Source organism: Pelodiscus sinensis, chromosome 1 (genome assembly GCF_049634645.1).
Source record: "Pelodiscus sinensis isolate JC-2024 chromosome 1, ASM4963464v1, whole genome shotgun sequence".
NCBI lineage: Eukaryota > Metazoa > Chordata > Testudines > Trionychidae > Pelodiscus > Pelodiscus sinensis.
Genome location: NC_134711.1, coordinates 55,790,001 through 55,810,517, shown reverse-complemented (window position 1 = coordinate 55,810,517; position 20,517 = coordinate 55,790,001). Strand labels below are relative to the sequence as shown.

Genomic DNA, 20,517 nt, shown 5'->3' with positions numbered 1-20,517 from the left:
GACTATCCTTTATTTTTCCAGAAAAATTAGCAAGGTCTACTTTAATGATTGCATGAGAAGGCATGGGTTTTAACTTTGTGAACATCTTTTTGTTAAAAGACTAATATTAAATCTATGTTCCTGTTGCTATTTATTGCAATTCTTGTGTTAACCCCTAGTAGTTATTGGGATTTCCTGACATGCACTAATACAAAATGCAAAGTGATAGCAGAAGCTCAGGCCCCAGTTGATGCTAAGAAGGTTGAGAAGACAAATTCATCTTATCTAAATTGCCTTGAGAAAAATCTATTGAATTGTTGTTTTTTGTGAATTTAGGCAAATCACAAAGGGGTTTCCCTGCACTCCATCAAATGGTTTCACTATGCATGCTGCTTGAATGTCTCATCCTAAAGATGTATCTTCAGGAGCACAGTAGCTGGACAAAGTCCATGCTGTGGTGCTTAAGGCTGGAGTGCTGTCTACTGAAATAATATTCTAAAAATAGTTTTATGTAGTGCATAATATTTTCTAATAAATTCTTTTGGCTAAACTGCAAGTTATGTGTCTGGTCTTAAACTAAACGGCTGAATCTTCTACCAGTGTCTGTCACAGGACAGGCTCTGAAATGAATTGCTGTTTTGTAGGCATGTAAAACTAAATGGAAATTATTCTGCAGTATTTACCTTTTCTGAAATCCCTAGTTAGGATGGTGGTTTTGTGTACATCTGTACTTTCTTGTTTTATAATGATTAAGTAAAAGAGAAATTGTGTGTAACTCTTTGGAGACATGCGCTAGTGGTGAAGCATTTAATACATTTCACACCTTTTGGGAGGAGTTGTGGGAAACAGTGTGTTTAAGTACAGAGGAATCTAATCCTTGTCCAGCTGCCTGGCTTCTCTGGGTACAATACATTCCAGCTCTTAGAAAGGAGTGTAGGACTACAGCTCTGTACCCTGAGTTTTTGTGGCCAAGACCTCCACAGTTGAGGCTGTGGTTGGTCTCCCTTAGGTAACTAGAGGCTTGATTTCTCCTTAGTAGTTAGCAAAGGGCACATCACTAGAGCTGATACCAGCTTTAGACGTGACTCATTAAAATTACAAATCTGCTTTGTCTATATAAGAGGTGAAATCTTGACTCTTTTAGATCAGTTTTTACATTTACTTCATTAAGGCCAGGTTTTACTCTACTCCTGTAGTAACTGTTAAAAATACTTTTTCTGGTATAGAAGTGGCCCTAGTGGTTTAGCAGTAGTGAGGTAGTTTTGACAAAAGGCATGAAGTTGTTTGAAGTTCCTCTTTGCTGTTGAAGAACCTCAGTCCTCTGTTTCATATTCAGACATTGTTCTGTGGCCTGTCCAGAAGAATTCCATGGATCACATCGTAAGCACCACTAATTTTACTTGAAGAGCTGTGTAAGTTACTGCTCAAGGATATGGAGTTACAGTCCCTCAACCTTTGACAGGCAAATGTTTCAGTGACTATTTCCACAAGGTAATATGCTAATGTCACTATTACTGTCCTTGGGGCTGCATCTCCATTTATTGGCACTCCTGTAAAAAAAAAAGATTGAAATATTTTAATCACTCCAAGTTGTGTCAAAGCTCTTAGTAAGATCTTAAAAAAGAAAGGAAAGAAGCTTGGATATGAGTGACTGCACAGGGAGTATACTTAGGCAAACTCTAATTGCAGGTGAGTAAACACATTTCCTTCATGAATAAGCCCCTTTATGGAGCCCCATGTTTGAGAGAGATCATCAGCAACTACCCTCACAAGAAAAGCCAAGTACATGAAGGCTGGTCAACTGCTCTGCCGAGATGAGTATCCAACTTGTGTCCCCAGTCAAGGGCAGAGTGGAGCAACATGTGCGTTGAACAAGTGGCATCTTTACAGATTTATGGTGCCAACTTTGTGAAACTAGATCAGAACTTTGGCACTTTTAATGCTCTCCAGAGCTTGGAGGCCAAACCAGGCCCAGTGCTGCAAGGTGGAGCAGCTACAGGCCACTAACAAATTTCAGGCTGCAAGGGACTGATTCAGCAGGCAGTCCCAGGGCCAGCTTACCTTCTTGCCACTTTACACCCCCAGAGCTAGGAGCCAAAAAGGGATGGCTACCTCAGCAGAGCTTGAGTAGAGGACTGCTCTGAATCTAGCCCCGATCTCTGTGACAGACTGAGAATGTCATTTGATTTCACTCACTGAAATCAAGTCATTGAAATGTAACCATCTTTCAGTCATTACCTGTCCAGGCTACATGTGAGTGGTGGCTTGCAAGTGAAATGCTCTGTACTTTACCAGCACTGTTCCAGGGTCCAAACATGCACATAAGCTTGTGGCTTTTTTGTCAATTCAAAACATTTCCACAATATTTAAAAGGGGTTTTATTGATTTTTTTTTTTTTAAGCTGAAGTTATTTTCCAGATTTTACTGAAATTCTCTGCAGGCTCTAGAATAGCCCAGGATCAAGAGGGTGCAAATGTGGTTTTAAACCAACTCAGTACATTCTTCAGCTGGGGCTGTGAAATCTGTGCTCTGACTTAGAGATGCAGCCCTGAATTTAACCCCTAGGAGCCTTTGGTAGATTATAAAACAGTTTATGGCACCTGTTTTTCATTATACAAAAGCATCATTAAATACTTAGCTAGAAATGTAGGACACCTGTGCTTCATTAAGTTTGTCCTATAGTTATTTCACATTGTTTCAGCAACTGAAGTTCTTTGCTCCAGATCTAATATCCTTGATGACATTGGACTAAACTAGAATCAGACCAATTAATTATATTAGGTGGAGTGAAAAGCCTGGCAGAATTTAAATACCACCTTTTGAACAGTTGCTGGAATTGTCTACTGAAACCGTTGAAGTGGTCACTATTGGAAATGTATTGAGATGTCAGGTCTCTGGTTAGTTTAAAAACTTCAAAACCCATAATGGCTGGTAGGGACCCAAAAATGGACTAGGAGGCCAACGTACCTGTTACATCACTTGTCCCCTTTAGTGGTATGGAGAGTTTATAGTAACTTTCCTATAGTTGCTCCCTTCTTGACTTGTGTTTTTTCTTTTCTTTTAGGAGATGTAATCAAGGAACAAAGAAGCAACCTGTATGTATAGAAACACAAAAGGAAAATACCCCATGCACAGGAAAACTAGTATGGGCTGCAGGAGGAATTGCTTGGCCCCAAAACATGCACCCACAGTGATGCAAAGACTTACTCATATGCCTTTATTTCACTATTCTCAGTGGTCCCTTTCCCTTCACTGGGCTGCGTTCAGAATGGCCAGCATAAGTGTAAGTCTCTGCAGGATCAGGGCCTTCATGGCTTATAAGTGATAAGTATGAGCAACCTCTACTAAATTCAGGCCCCCATCTATACAGTCTCAAAAGATCAGGCCAATTGCTGATTGGTCTTCGAGGAGCATCCCAGGGGTTGCTCTACCTTCGGTGTTTTAGCGCCGCTGGCTGGAAGATTTTCATAGCAATGGCATTGACAGCTAGCGCGCACATGCACAGAAGCACTGCACACGCCAGGCGGCTAATGTGCATGTGCAAGGTACAATCTCCTCAGTTCCTTCTCTGCCACTGATGGCGTCGGTCAGAACCGCAGTGCGCTCTGCAGATTTTTCTCAGCTAGTCTGTCTTTTTAGTTTCTTTTGCCGAGTTAGGTTTTTTATTACCTTCTTACAACCATCTTATGATTTTTAAAAAATAAAGACTGAGCGTCTCCCCTTCACACAGAGACAAGCATGTGTTCCGCGCCTTGTGTGCCCCCTCAGGGGCCCCCTCTCTGATGTGCTGAGGCAAACAAAATGCCTCAGCACGTTTTTACCTCAGACTCCTCACAAACGGCTGAGAGTCTTACTTTTCCTCAAATAAAAAAAATAAATAAATTTTTTTTTTGTAACAGAGTTCTCCCAGGCAGGGGTTCTGATTTCTAAATGCTGTTTTTCCTCACAGGCTGCCATTCTCTTTATAAGGCTAGCTATCTGGACAAATAGGCTATGTCTACACTGGCAAGATTTTGCGCAAATACTCTAACACAAAAACTCTTGCATTAGAGTATTTGCGCAAGAGAGCGTCTATCCTGGCATGTGTTTTTGCGCAAAAGCGTCTGTGCCAGTGTAGACGTTCTCTTGCGCAAGAAAGCTCCGAGGGCCATTTTAACCATCGGGCTTTCTTGCACAAGAAATTCATGTTGCTTGTCTACACTGGCCTCTTGCGCAAGAATGCTTCCACAATAGGGCTTATTCCTGAGCGGGAGTGTCATAGTTCTTGCGCAAGAAGCACTGATTTCTTACATTAGAACATCAGTGTTCTTGCGCAAGAACTCCCCGCCAGTGTAGACAGGCATCAAGTTTTTGTGCAAAAGTGCTTGCTTTTGCGCAAAATCTTACCAACATGTACACAGCCATACAGTGCAGCTCACTGCCATCAGTGAAAATTTGGCAGCCAGGGTTAGAAGACCCAGAGGGTTTTCAGTTCAGCCTGATCTCCCTCAGACCAGCCTCACCAATGGCAATGTCAGATAAGGCAGTTCCTCCTGCCTCAGCTGCGAGCTCTGCCTCTTCCAAACAAAAAAGAGCACATGCAGCAGCAAATGGAATCCCCTGCACATAAGAATGGGCGATTCCTAAATCCTAAGCCAGCTCCGTCCCCCGTTGGGGCTCCAGACAAGTGCTTACCAGGGCAGTTTTCACCCACAGCGCCCCGAGGGTCTAAGAACCTGGTCAGTGTGCCTAAACATGCTGATAAGCCCCAGCCTGTCGCAGCCAAACAGCACAGGGCTACAACAGCATCATCGGTCTTACCGACACTGAGCAGTGCTGCATATAAAGGACCAGGGCACTGTTACTGCCTCCCTCTCCTGGTAATGCCAAAGCATATACTGGCACAATAGTCTTTACCACTGGTGCTTCTTTTTTGCCCTTATATGTCCACAGACAATTCTATGATCTCTTTAGTGTCTGTGACACCCTTATTTGGCACTGATTCCTCCCTGCATTATGAGGCTTTTTTTTATGTCCGTGCCTGGCACTTTCATACCTCTGTATTCTGGTGAGAAGGATCAGTCCTCCAGTGTGACCTCAACTTCTCCCAGACACTCTACGCCAAGGCACAAATTCCCTCCCTTACAACTAGCCTTACTACAATGGCAACCTGCGCATTGGCTACCACCAAGTGACCCCTGGGCACTTCACAGAGCTCAGTAACAACAGCATCTCCATGTTGCCCAGCTCCACTTGAGGCCTATATCCACTGTGTCCCTTGACATTTCAGGGGACCAGATTTCCATCAGCCACTGAGTGACGAGGACTCCACAACCACCTTTCACCCACTTCCCCAGATTTCTCCTTCCTCCCCAGTGGACACACTCATGCCTCTACAAGCCCCATCCAGGCACAATTTCAAGGCATTCCAAGACCTCTTTAAGAGGGTAGCTGAGGTCCTCAAGGTCTTGCTAACCACACTGCCAGAGACCCAGCATAAAATCAGAGGAGCAAGTAAACCATTGCCAAATCTGCCCCTCCTGATTGAAGAGTGGAAATGTTTGGGTATCATGGGCAAACAATCATACGCCTCTGCCTCCCTACAGCTACGTATTGCTAATTACACTGTGATGCTAGCAAAATACACTCACCCCATTTTTCAGCAAATTGCAGACTTTATTCAATTCCTCCCAGAGGGAAAAAAAGAACAAATGAGAGCAAACACTAATGAAGGACTCTTGGTAGCCAGAACAGCCCTCCAAGCTGCTCTGGATTCAGCTGACACAGCGTCACAAGCCTTGGCCATCTCTGAGAAGAGCCTCCTAGCTCTACCTCTCTGGCTTCCCTAAGTTAGTTCAGACAAAGGTGGAAGACCTTCCATTCGAGGGTCCGAAGCTCTTTGCTGATGGCACACACGCTTCTCTACATTTCCTCAAAGACTCCAGGGTCACGCTTAAAATGCTGGGCATCCAGGCTCCTGTACCAAAACGCAAATAAAACAAACCTTACATTCAAAGATACAGACCTTCCCTCTTTGGTCCTTCTCAAAGACAATACTACCCCAGAAGTGCCAACGTCCGGGAAGGAGGAGACAGCCCACCAACCAACCCACCTCATCTCAGTCCTCTAACTCTAGGCAAACATTTTGAAGGTCTTGTCAAGACCCATCAGATTCGTCTTCCCTCACCCGAGCCTCCGATCACTCTTAGTATCCAACCGCAGATTAGCACCATTTCACCATCAGTGGCGCCTCGTAACATCAGACAAATGGGTTCTAGACATGATAAAGTTTGGGTACTGCAAACTTCCTATCTCCCCTTCTTATCTCCTCCCAAAACCCAACCACCCCCCCATCTCTCTTCACAGACCCATCTCACGAGCCTGTCCTGAGTCAAGAGATTGACCACTTGCTCTATATCAAAGCAGCGGAAAGGGTTCCACAACAATATCAAAATACCGGCTTCTCTGTGAGGAAATATCTGTGAGACGTCAGGGGGCTGGAGACGCATTCTCGATCTCAGAGCTCTCAACAAATATGTCCGGTATCAATGCTTCAATGTGGTTACCCTCTCCACCATCATACCCTCTGTGACGTACTGGACTGGGCCGGGTCTGGGCACAGCTGAGGGCATCGGTTCAGGGCAAATTGCTCAAAACTTGGGGCTCCTTACAGCCCCAGACTGGAGACCTTCCAAACAGGTCACAAACCAGTCACACCGAATGCTTCAGCTGCCAATCTGGCCAGCCAGAAGCCTCACAAGCAAAACTCCTCTGACACTCCAGCTCTTCCTGTGCCCCAATCAGCCCTGGGCCTGCACACAGATGAGGGGCTTTAGAACCTAATCTCACCAATCCCAAATGGGTTCTCTGGTCTCAAGACACCAGCCACAGGTCCCAGTCAATTTACACTCTGGATCTTACCCACAAGATCACACTGAACCAATCCTTTAGAATCTAAAATCTAAAGGGTTATTACTAAAAGAAAGAAAAGCATGAGAATAAGGTTAAGGAGAATACATTACATGCATTGAATCACCAAGTTCTCAATGCAAGCTCTTAGCAGAGATGTTATAAACTGCTATCTTATAAGTCTCTGGTGTACATCCTATGTCAGGATGGGTCCATGGTTCTTTCTGGCTTGTTGTTCCCTGCAAGGCTACATCTAGGATCAGGAGATGAACTGAAGACGATGGAGGTTGCCACATGGCACTTATATACCTCTCCTGGCATCCTCCTGGCCAGAGTATGTCACATGGTCGAGCGACCTATCTCTGTTTCACATGCTGGCAGCCATTATGCCCTGGCTGGTTTGCAGGTATCCTGTCACATTCCTCAGGTGTGTATTGGCACCTAGAGATTCATTGTCTCCTTGCTAATTAGCATAGCCACTGGCTGAACATTCTTTGCCTATTTTCTCGGTCTCAGACAGAAAATTTTCCAGCATCAACACAGAGTACATATTTATAACTCCACGTACAGATATTATACAAGTACATGAATGGCATATACAGAATCAATAAAACAAGCTTTCATTTAACATCTCACATGTAGAGACTTTTGGGGCAACCCCCCCCCCCCATGGGTGCAACAGTGATCTTTAGAATCCAATAACGTGACACCCCTCCCTCACGATGATGACTAGTTGGCAACTCTCAACCTTCAAGACGTGTAATTCCATATGTTCATATACCCTGCACATTGGAAGTACCTAAGAGTCACAGCAGGGGGACATTTCCAGTATACAGTATTACCTTTCGGCCTATCCACTGCGCTGAGGGTCTTTTCCAAGGTCTTTGCAATTGTGACGTCCCACCTGCGAAGACAGGGAGTGTCAGTCTACCCATATCTCAATGACTGCCTCAGAAGGGGCAAGTTGTTCCAAGAAACTCAGGACTCCGTCACAACCAGTATGGTGCTGTTCCATGTACTTGGCCTCCAAATCCACCTATCCAAATGCCAGCACCAGCCAACCCAAGTCCTGGAGTTTATAGGAGCTCAACTTGATTGTACCCATGCTATTGCATCCTTATCCCATCAGAGGTTCCTCGAAATACTACAACTAGTACAACTTCACTCAATGGCCCCACAACTTCCTGCCAGGTTATGCTTCTAGCTACTAGGCCATATGGCAACAGTGACAACAGTTATCCCGCATGCCAGATTACATGAGGCCAATACCACAATGGCTGAGCACAGTATACAGGCCTCAGATACACAGCCTTCACAAACTGGTTTAGCTTCTGATCCTGGTCAGACACTCCCTCCGATGGTCGTCACGAGCAAAATGTGTGCGCTGGGATCCCCTTCCACATGCAATCCCCATCATTCACCATCTCCACAGACGCCTCCCAACAGGGCTGGGGACCTCACCTGGGTTCCGTCACTACACAAGCACAGTGGTTCCACACAGAGACCACGATGCACATCAATGTGCTTGAACTCTGAGCGATATACTACGCCTGCCGGTATTTTGTGAATCATATTTCCAACTCCACAGTGCAGGTCTTTACTGACAACTAAGCTGCAATGTTCTACATAACCAGGCAGGGAGGGAAGAGGTCCTCCCCTTCTGCAGAGAGAGAGTCCAGTTATGGATTTGGTGCATCACTCACAGCATAATGTTAATTGCCTCACATCTCCCCAGAAAAGACAACATAACTGCAGACAGCCTCAGCAGGAATTTTCCTGCGAGCCACAAATGGGAAGTAGACCCCATCATTCTACATCAAATCTTTACACAAAGGGACTTCCTGCAAATAGACTTGTTTGCCACCACTGCCAACAAAAAGTGTCCATGCTACTGTTCGCAAGCGGGCATTGGAGCACAATCCCTAGGGGACACGTTCACAATTCCCCGGTGGGACAGCCTTACTATACGCTTCCTCCCCACCCCCATACCGCTTCTCCATCAAGTAGTCGCCAAGGTGCGCTTAGACAACACCAACATCATTTTGAGAGTGCCAGACTGGCCAAGACAAACCTGGTATACCTACCTACTGCATATATCAGCCAATCGCCCACTCCCATAGCTTCCCCATCTCCTTGCTCAATATCGGAGTTGCCTTCAGCATCTTCATCTCCACACCATGAACCTTTAGACCTGGCTCCTTAGTGGCTCACTTTACTAGAAACAGAATGCACAGATGATGTTCAACAGATTCTCCTTAGCAGTCGAACATTCACTTGCAAAACTTACCTGTACGAGTGGTGCCAGTTCTCCACTTGGTCTCATCTCCACAACCTCGACCCATCTTCCGCTCCATTACCTGCGGTCCTGCAATACATAACCGAACTAAAAAACTCTGGACTTTCACTCAGTTCACTGAAGGTCCACCTCTCTGCCATAACTGCTTTACACCAGCCAATAGACAGCAAGTCGCTGTTTACACATCCTATGACCAGAAAGTTCTTCAAGGGTTTGCAGAACATCTATCCACCAATCAAACCTCCAGCTCCTGCCTGGGACCTCAATTTGGTTCTAAGAACCTTAACTTATAAACTGTTTGAGCCTATGGCAACCTGCTGTATACTCCACCTTTCCATAAAGGTGGCTCTACTAGTGGCAATCACATCTGCCAGGAGAGTTAGCAAAATTGCTGCACTCATGGCAGACCCACCTTTCACCACTTTCTACAAGGACAAAGTAGTCCTCTGACCTCACCCTAGGTTCCTGCCAAAGATGCCCTCTCCTTTCCACTGTAACAAACCTATTAACTTACTAGTCTTTTTTTCCCAAACCTCATGCAAACCAAACAGAGGCCACACTTCACACTTTTGATTTATGGAGGGCCATTGCATTTTACCTGGAAATAACCAAGCAAATTCGGAAAACCAACAGGTTGTTCATGTCAACCACTGAACAAACCCAAGGACTCCCCATCTCGTCCCAAAGGATCTTTAAATGGATAGTAGAATGCATAAAAATAGCATATTCAACCTTTAGTAAAGAACCACCTGCACAACTTTTTGCACATTCGATCAGGGCCATGGCTGCATCAACAGCCTATGCACAGAGCATCTTCCTGTCCAATATATGCAAATCGGCCATCTGGTCATCTACTCATACATTTGCTACTCACTATGCTCTGGATTCCTCTGTGTCCAGAGAAACTGCATTTGGACATACAATCTTCGCTACAGTCCAAAGGAGACTACACCATCCAAAGCGCCCACCTCCAGGGGATAGACTGCTTGTAGTCACCTAAGATGGAGTACCCACGGGAACATCCATCTCAAAGAACATCAGTTACTGCAGAGGGTGAGTAACCCTCTCTTCTTATCAAATGCTAAATCTTGATCTAGATGACACATCATGTTAACTGTAAAGCAAACAAATGTTGCTCTTAAGATACTGACACAAGCTCAGGGTAGCTGCAGGTGATGGCATGTGCTATTAGTTAATAGAGATTGCAGTAGTTACATGGCAGAGCTAATTTCAGTAAATATACTGACTAGAGGGAAATATTTCTAAATCAGAAATGGAATTTACTTTGTGAATGTCTTGGTGTTAAATATTTAAACTAGAGCAAACGATAAAAAAAAAACCTGGCTCAATTGCAGAGAGTGCCTCAGCTGCAGGTAGGAATGTAAACTTCAGCATATTTTGCAGTAGGACTCGTTAAGCTCCCACAGCTGAAAATGACAATAACAACATTTCAAACCAACCATTGCTTTGCCGGGGAATCAATGCAATTCTGCAAAGGATTACAGATAAGCAACCTGTAGTCATTCTGAGTGGATTGTGAACAGTACCAAACCAAGAGCCACCAAATGGGAAGTCTCCTGTTGTAGCTGGGAACTTGGACCAAAGTTTTGGCAGCAGAGTGTCATACAATAAGGGTTCTGAAGTGTTACAGAAGTAAAGCAACTGAATTAAGGGAAATAGCAAGAAAAAACAGTGAGGGATTTTCAGATGACAACGTACAAATAATGTACTTTGGGAGCACCACTAAACAGGCATTGAAATGATAGAAACTTATACAGAGTCTGAACTGTGCCAGATGTACCAACTCTAGAATTGCTGTGAACCTGTGCTGTGGAAGTGAGGTTGTGGCTGTTTTGCAGTCCAGGTGTACCCCTATGAAGTCTAGTGTCTGTGTTGGAAGCAAGATACACTTTGCCAAGTTTATGCATAGCCCGAGTCTGGTGAATAATGCCCTGGTAAATGTCACTGCCTGCTGAGTATCGTAGGGTGACTGGCCCTTTATGAGGCAATTGTCAAGAGACAGAAAAATGATAATTCCCCTTGTTCTAAAGTGAGCGATGACCACTGCTAGTATCTTTCAGAATACCCTTGGGGCAGTTGATAGGCTGAAAGGTAGGACTCTGTACAAGAAATGTTGGGTTGCCACTGTAACTCTGAGGAAGCGGCTGTGTGACAGGTGTATCGTGATGTGGAAGTAAGCCTCCTGAGGGTTGAGGGTGGACAGCCAATCTCCCTTCTTGGTGGTGGGTATGACTGTGGCGAGGGTCATCATTTTGAAGCGTTGATCATACATGTACCGATTGAATCCTCTGAGATATAGTACAGGTCTCCAATTCCGATTTCTTGGTTGTGAGGAAGTAGAAAGAATAAAAACCTCTTCCCCTGCACTCGAAGTGCAGCTCTTCTATGGCTCCCAATTGCAGGAGACATTGTGCCTCTCGTACAAGCACAGCCTCACAAGAAAGGTCCCTGAAGTGGGACGGGGATGGTGGATATGGTGGAGGTAAAGGGGATGACGTAACCTGTGTTGATAATCTTGAAAACCCACTTGTCAGTCATAATGGATTGCCAGGAAGGACAGAATGCTGCTAGTCTGGAGCCAAATGTAGTATAAGGCTTGTATTGCTGCACAGGATGTATGGGGGCTCTCTGACCCTCGACCAAGACTTCAAAATGACTGATGTGCTTGAGCCTGTTGGACGAGGTTGTCTTGAACATCATCTGTTGTCATATTGTATAGTGTGGTTGAAAGGTGTTGGTTTGTATCTATATGTAAATTGTCGATTTTACGTTCTTCTATTGGGAGGAGGTTGGATGCCAAGTGTGCACAGAGTGACTCACGAATCTTTCAGAGAGTGAAGAGTCACATTCGTGGTGTCTGCAAATAGCTGGGATGTCCCGAATGGGAGATCCTCAACCGTGCTCTGGACTTCCTTTGGAAAACCTGACCATTGAAGCCAGGACATGCGCCTCATCTCCACTGCAGATGCCAGAGATTTAGAAGCTGTAGCTGCGGAATTGAAGGCAGGCTGAAGTGCAGTTCTAGATATCAGAGAACCTTCCTTCATCAAAGCTTTGTATTCCTTTCTTTCATTGTCTGGTATAGTTTCAATAGAAGTCGACAGTTGGTCAAAAATGTGGTGCGTGTATTTGGAAAGTAGCACCACGTACTTGGTGATATGGAGCTGTAGCCTGGCAGAGGACTATGATCTCTTGCCCATGGCATTAAGCCTCTTCCATTCCTTGTCATATGGGATTGATCGCATAGTCTGCTGTTTGCCACCTCTACCAGTAGAGCGTTTGGAGAGGGATGAGTGAAGAGAAATTCCACACCCTATGGGGCAATGTAGTATTTTCGATCTAGTCTCTTAGATGTAGGTGGGATTGTCGCCAGGGTCTTCCAGAGGAGCTTAGCTGGATCCATCAATACCTCATTCATGGATATTGAGACCCTAGTTTGCACCAAGGTGTGAAGAATATTAGTTAGCTCAGTGGTCACCAACCAGTAGATCGGGATCTACTGGTAGATTTTGGAGCCTCTTACAGGTGATCCTTACTGGTTTGGTCAAGAGGCTATCAAGTGCTGGCACTTCAGCTCCCCCTCCCCTTGAGGAGCCTTCTGCTTTCTCTGCAGGGCAGGTAAAGGCAAGGAGGAGTGCTGATGTCAAGGTGCCCCCTCTCACACTTCATCCTATCTCCACAGAGCAGAAAGGGGGCACAACAGGACTTGGGATGGAGTTTGCTGACTGCTTTAGGGAGTGGGCCAGGGCAGAGGTGCCTTAGCCCCACTGCACCATCAACCAGAAGCCACCTAAGGTAAGCAGTGCCCATCTGGAGCCCACATCTCAAACTCCAACCCCAGTTATGAACTCCTTCCTTCACCCCAAGCTCCTACCCTAGCCCTGAGTATCCCTGCATCCAAACACCATCCCAGAGCCTGTACCTAGAACCCCCCGGTACTTCAATTGGCTGCCCCAGGCTTACCTCAGAGCCCCCTCACACTCCAAATCCCTTAATCCAAGACCAGCCCTTTGCCTCAGACGAGTGAAAGTGAGGGAGGCTGGAGTGAGATGGGGGTAGGGCCTCACAGAAGGGGCACAAATGGGGCAGGACTAGGGTATTTAGGTGTGACAGAGATCTTGGATAGCACTTAAATTCAAAAAAGTGATCTTAAAAAGGTTGGAGACCACTGAATTAGCTTGTGCTGTGTGTCAGGAGGAGCGGAGAGGGATATTTCTAGTTTGTCGGTTACCCTCTTAAAAAGGTTCTGAAAGGACTTGAAAGTGTACCCCGAACTCATGAATGATGGGGATATAATTGTGTCTGTTGACAAGGCTGGAGAAGAGTGTGTAGGTGGGGGGAGTTGGAGGATTGCTCCGTCCCTGTGACATCCCCGTCCTCTTCGCCGTCGGAAAATTCAGACCTGTCTAGTGAATGTAGGCTGGGAAGACTAGGTCTGGCAGATGAGTGGTATTGGCATCCTGGTTGGGGAGAGGGCTGCTGTCTGAATGAAGCCCATGGGTCCCAATACAGCCAATTTAGAGGCATGAATGGCAGTACCCACTGCTGTTGCCACTGTTGGAGCTGTACCAGTTTAGGTGAGGAGGTCTTAGACACTCGAGCTTAAGGTAAATCTTCCTCCTCAGAGTAACTAAACTTTTCTGACATAGAAGCAGGTATACCCGAAAAAGAAATGTCTGAGTTGGTTGGGGTGCCAACTGTGCCGAAGTGCAGGGTTCCCAGCACCAAAGTTACTGACAACTCGGTAGCTGTAGTGAACTGCAGGAGGCGGAGCTATCGGTACCACAGTACTTTGAACAGCCGGTGCCAGTAGCACACAGGGCATCAAGAACGTGCTTAGCGTTTTTGAGCACTTTGCTGGTGTCGGCTGCTCAGCGGGCAGTGCATGTGCAGCTGAAGGTGCTGGCATGGAATGTGGTGTTGTTAGCACCCCCTTTTCTGTTGCCAGTGTCTTAACTGATGCTGGAGTACCGGCTTGATCAATTGGCCTTGCCATCCGGCTCTGTGTGCACTCTCGGCTTTTATGGGAGCCAGCACTAGAGTTATCTGCCCCCCTTGATAGAGTAGGGGCAACAGTACCAGGTTTTGTGCTCACCAGTTTCCTCATCGGGGATGTAGCCCCGAGGAAGTATGAGACCTCTTCCTTGCTGAGGGAGATTTTCCTTGAGTTTAGGGCTTGCAACTGAAAGCACCCTTTTGTCAGCCTCAGGGGCAAGTTAGGGAAAGAGACCGAGAGGTGTCAAGGCTTTCTCCACTTGTAAAATGCGGAGTTGAAGCTGTCTAGCTCTCCTTGTATGCTTAGTCAATTTCCTGCAATGCTGACAGCGCTGTGTCATGATCTTGATCCAGGCAGTGGACACACTGAAAGTGGCCGTCTGTTACTGATATGGATAGACTGCAGTCTAAACACCTTTTAAACTCAGGTGAGCTGGGCATGTCCTGAGTAGTATAAGCAGAAACATGACGGGCACTATCAAAGCGGAGCCATGGGAAACAAAGAAAGTGCTGCCTGACAGAAAAAACTCATTTTTTTCAAAAAGGCTGAGTAACGTGAATAACAGAAATAGTTGAAAAGAACTAAACAAAATAGGCTAATTAAAGAGAGGGAAGTGTGTGAAGGCAACTGCTGTGCTGAAACAAAGCCAGCGGTGGTCGGAGAACTGAGGAGCTGGCTGGCCAAGCCTGTGCGTTACACACTCCAGGTATCTTGTGCCTGAATCTCACACGAGTGGCCAGCCGGGGGGGCACTGCTACTAAGAATCTCTGACTGGTAGGTGCAGCGGGGCTGGTGTACCTAAAGTTGGAGCACCCACGGGGACACTTCTCAAAGAACACATTCGTTATTTTGGGAGAAAAGCTATGACAATAAAGTAATGATAATCATTTAGGTTTGTTGAATTCTTCAAATATTTGACAGTAACGATGATCCATCAAGATCAGCATTGAGTCTTCACCATTTACCTGCTTGAAAAACTCTGATTTCAGAACATCTCACTTCAACTCCCTTTTAATTATTAACCTAATGTGGTTCTTTATTTCCAAATTTTAAAACTTATGTGATTAAATGCAGGTAATTGCTATGCTGGGCCTTCAGGAACAACCTTAAGCAGTTTTCAGGATTGGTGATCACTGGCTGTGTTGAGCTAATCATTGGCCATGCTCTGTGGGCAACACATGAAGATTGATGGCCACTACACATGCATTTGCAACTACTGTACCTACCAGATGAAATTCCAGATGAAATTACATCAGCATTGCAACTAGAAAAAGGCTGTTCATAATCATCCACCCAGATAAAACTATCTGCTACCATAACAATGCAGGTAGAAAAGGGCCCAGGTAAGAAAAAACAAAACCCTGTTTCTCCAATATGATTGGCTAATGCTTCAAGGCAGAGCCCACCCATACTGATTGGTGGGGGGGCGTTGAGTTGAGGGAGAGAGTGAGGGCAATGGCTTTGGCAGATGTTACTGAGCATGCTCAGTCTCTGCGAGCAGCTCTGTACAAACCAAATAACTCAGGGGAAAAGGGGAGGAGCACATGACCCTGCATGCTCCTCCCCACATGGCACCTCTGCAAAACATAGATAGAATGAACTAACATGCTTTGGTGGTATATAGGTACCATTTTGACCCCACATTGATGTAACCTCTGAACTCCAATAATTCACTGACTTATCTTCATGACAACTCCATGAAACAGTGCAATTCTATTGTTACCATTTTATAGTGAGGTGCACAGACATTAAGGCTATGTCTAGACAGTGGTGCTATTTTGGGATACCAGAAGTATCCCAAAATAGCTATTCCGTATCTTGAAACGTGCCTCTTATTTCGAAATATATGTAGACAGCACCAAATTTTGAAATAAGCTATGCAATTTGCGTAGCAAAAATTGCATAGCTTATTTCAAGGTAGGGTGCAGTGTTGATGCACCCTAAGTGATTTGTCCAAAGTCACACAGGAAGTCTTGGCAGCACCAGGAAGTGAACTCAGTTCTGAGTCTTGGTCCAGCTCCTTAAGTCCAAGACCATCCTTCCTTCCATGCTGAAAGTCAGAATCATGCAAAACCAAACAAGTCCATAATGATTTTTAAAAAAGCAATAAAAATAGAGGGAAACACAGTCATATGGGTAACAAAATTGTTTGGGTACAAATACTGATTTTGTTCCAAACTGATAGCAAGTTGTTCACTGTTGTGCCTTCTCAGTTCTGGAATGATACGTTTCAGAAAGAAGCAGTGGTTAATGCATCAGAAAAAAGATCTTAGTTCAAATAAAAGTATGCTGATTAAAGCTTATCAGTTGTGACTTTCTTCCTTCTCCCAGGAGAAGATGGTGCATTATTGTTGAGCTGGCCTTAGCAGTACATAGATTGGTAAAAGTAGGTAGAGTTGATCACTTACAAGCCCTAAAACAAACAAACAAAAAACAAGGTAATTAAAGAGGAATAATACTTGCATAACTGAAATATTCTATTATCCTACTTAATATAATTAGAAATATTTATAGGAAACAATGAGAGAAATCTGAACTAAGGTTTGGTAAATAGCAAGGACTTTATTTTTAAAAATTAGAATCTTTTTGTTCAGAAAGTAGGCAGCTGACAATTAAATATTACAGAAGTACTTATGCTATAATTAAAATAAAATCATTTTTATTAAAATTGAAATTATTTTATCCATTTTCATTTTACTCTTATCAAGTATTTTTATTAGCTGTCAAAGACCTTAGACAAGTCAAAATTCTTCTTAAAAGTAAGCTGAAGTGGAACCAAAGCCATGAAAAGGAAACATTGCAGGAAAAATAAACTCTTAAAGACTAAGGGCCTGATCCAAAGCTCAATGAAAGTCAACAGGAGTCTTTCCACTGACTTTAATGAACATTAGATCAAACCTTGAATAATTTCCAACAAAGACAATACATACATGATTTGTCAAAAGTTAAACATTTGATTCATGTTATGTTCTGTATGAAAGTATAAGATGAAATACAGAAATGAACAGATTATTATCCACCATGTTGGACTTTGTGAAATTGGGTTTACTTCTGCGATCTTGGAGCAAATGCAGCTAACTGACAACTCCATGCCCCCAGATCTACCCTATAACTCCTATTTTATATTCCCAAGTCTCTGGAAACCACCACAATAAATATGAAAATAAAGAATAGTTAAGGAGTTGATTACATTATACAGCAGAATGTGAATAACTTTTTCAGTTTGTATATTTGATGCTGATTATTCTCTGAAACAAGTGGTCAACACATTTAATGATAACACAAATATAATACAGAAATCTTAGCATCGCAGTTCAGAATAATACAGAAACTTACAACATATATTTCATTAAATATTCAATAAGTGTACTGCCAAACATAATGGTTAAAGGTCAAATCTTCTTGAAAATGGGAAATTGTCCGTAATAAATTTCAATGCAAATTGTTCCAGTCATTGGGAAAGGCATGTAATAGAAGCTAAAAAATTACAGATGAAAAAGCTCCATTTAAGTTTATTTTATCTATAGCAGTCATGATGCAGGATTGTTTCCTGTAGTATTCACAAAAGCTATGTTCAGTCTATTTTTAAAGTGGGTCAAGCAATGGGATTTCTAGCCCATCCCTTTAAAGAGTATTCCAATAGTCTGTTTTTTCCATGACTTATTTTCAGTCCATTGTTCCTTGTTATATCCCCCTGGACCACACAAACAATTAGTCTTAGTTGTTTGTGGACTATACATGTTCCATAATCATTTGGTAAAGCTATATATGTTTTACTTTTTCCTCAGAAATCAATCCCAACAGCTCCTTAATTATTTTTTAAACAACTCACAACACCAGTTAATAAAAACAGTTATGAACCTTTCTAGAATTGTTGTTCTTCAAGATGTGTTGAACATGTGCATTCCAATATAGGGGTGTGCATGCCCTGAGCACAGCAGCTGGCAATATTTCCCTCAATGGTATCTGTTGGGTCAGCTCTCGTGCCCTCTGGTGCTGCATGCTCATAGCACCAATATAAAGAGCTTGGCCAACCCTGTACCCGCTTAGTTCCTTCTTTCCAGTCAACTCTGAAGAGGGATAGGAGGAAGGTCTTGGAACATGTACAAAACATCTTAAAGTTTAGTAACCATTTTTCTTCAAGTGATTGCACATGTCCATTCCAAGGTAGGTGACTCTTGTACAAGTAGAGGTAGAGGACTTGAGAGTTTAGTGACGTGCTCACTGCAACAAATTCAACATAATCTCTAGCCTGCTGAGTGATGCTGTAACAAGCAGCAAATGTGTGTATTGATGACTAGGTTGCTGCTCTGCAAATGTCCTGAGTGGGTTCCTGTGCTAGAAATAATGCCGGAGATGATTGTGCTTCTGTGGACTAAGGTGTTAGAACAGGCAGGGTAAGAACCCCTGCCAATTCGTAACATTATGATGAAATTCTCTTGGCTGAGAGTGGAGACCTTTCATCCTCTCCGCAATAACCATGAACAGTTAAGATAGATTTCTGAAATGTTTTTGTACTTTCTATGTAAAAAGCCATAACATGCCTAACATCTAGCAAGTGCAGCCTCAGTTATTCCCTGTTCACATGTACCTTTGAATAGAAATCCAGGTGGAAGATAATTCAGTTGCTCTGAAACTAGGAAATCACACTCAGAAGAAAAGATGTGTGAGGATACAACTGAACTTTGTCATTGAGAACACCATTTAAGGCAGCTCTGATGTGAGGAAACAGATCTTGCCCTCATGTCAGAGCTAAAGTGATGGCCACTAGGAAGGTCACCTTCCGTGATAGAGCAGGGAACAAGTTGCCAATGGGTCAAATGGGGGTGGTTTGGGTGCTGTTTGATAGAACCAGTTTGGGGGGTACCCGGTCATGCACATAGGGGTAGAACCTGTCATGGCCCTTATGGAGACTATCAGAGAATTCATTGGAAAAAAATAAATCAGCCATTCACCAGTCGTGAAAGTCTGAGATTGCTGCCAGGTGGACTCTAATAGATGCCATAGTTATACCTTGCAGTTTTCATTGCAGTAAGTATTCCAGAATGATGACAATGATGATTCCATAGGTCTTCTGGGAAGACCAGAGAAACATTTCCAATTTGACAGACAAGTAGCCCCAGTGGGTGGCTTCCTGCTTCCTAATATAACTTACTTACTATGCGCGTGCTAGTTCTATGGGGTTTAGCCATGGAGCTTCCAGGCTGCAAGGCAGAGGAACATCATGTTTTGGTCCGGCTTCACACAGTTATAAATGGGTGATCTCACATGCTCAATCATCACGATTGCCTTGACCTATGAATGCTTTGTGGCTTGGATGAGTCTGAGCACCACTCCAATGAACTCTATCCTTTCTACTGGGGAGAGAGTAGATTTCTACACATTTATTAGTAGGCCCGGGTCTCAGAAAGTCAACAATTAAAAATGTGCTGGATGTCATCTTGGCCCTGGTCCAGCCTCTGACCAACCGATTGTCAAGGCAAGGATAAACCGGCACCTCTTGCCTCCTTGGGAAGGCAACTATGACCACCATGCACTTTGTAAACATTCATAGGACTGCTGACAGGCTGAATGGGAGAGCCACGAAGTGGTAGTGTCTGCGATTCATAGTGAACTTGAGGAACATTCTGTCCCCCTGACATTAAAATGTGGAAATAAGCATCTTGACTGAGGGCCTTGCATAGGGGAAAAACCCACAGATTTCAGAAGAGCCACTGTACTAGCATCCGCCACTGTCCAAAAGGCCATTCAGCTGATGGACTGGCCTGGCCTGGGTCCATTGCAGGATAGTGCTGAGCTGTGTATCAGTGGCCATCTCCTGTGGGAGGTGTATGACTCTTCCTCTGCCTCCAACTCTGAGGAGTGTCTATTCAGAGATTAGGGAGGAGCAATCCTAACCAAGCACCATTGCTGAAGCAAGGAGCTTGGGACTGGGTCATCATGGCCAGTTTCCCTTTAGACAGTGCCAAGGTAAAGCCAGTAGCCTGTTTTTTCTTCCTTCTGCTGCAATTGGTACCAACACTCAGAGTAGGGCTCTAGCTATGAAAAAAGCTTCTGGTATGGAAGGGATTGCTCATATTCTGGTATTGTGCTGCGATCAACAACACCCACTCTGAGAATTGTGAAGTGACCTGGCGTGGGTTACACTCTGTGTTGGTCTCCATGTCCAGACATCATAGGGGTTGGGGAACATCCTCTGTCAGTTGTCTTCTCCTGTTTTTTCCATGGCACCAGAGCTGTAGCGAATCTGAATATCTCAGCTCCGAGAGAGGTCTGAGCCCTGTTTCCATGAAAATGGACTTCGTCTGGTCTCCCACTCTTTTTTTGGTAGGGGGCT

General features: G+C 44.3%; 1 protein-coding gene across 5 annotated transcripts in view; it reads right to left on the bottom strand.

The window, feature by feature from the left end:
* Positions 1-96: 96 nt before the first annotated feature.
* Positions 97-20,517, bottom strand: part of ARID2 (AT-rich interaction domain 2) — a 203,135-nt gene continuing 182,714 nt past the window's right edge. The window contains exons 21-23 of one of the 5 annotated variants that reach the window (XR_012904297.1): positions 8,952-20,517; positions 7,710-7,771; positions 97-5,935 (exon numbers count right to left, since the gene is read on the bottom strand). The exon at positions 8,952-20,517 is cut by the window's right edge and continues 3,254 nt beyond it. The gene's annotated coding sequence lies outside the window, so the exon portion shown is untranslated. The other 4 variants (XR_012904298.1, XR_012904299.1, XR_012904300.1 and 1 more) reach the window with 4 other exon arrangements.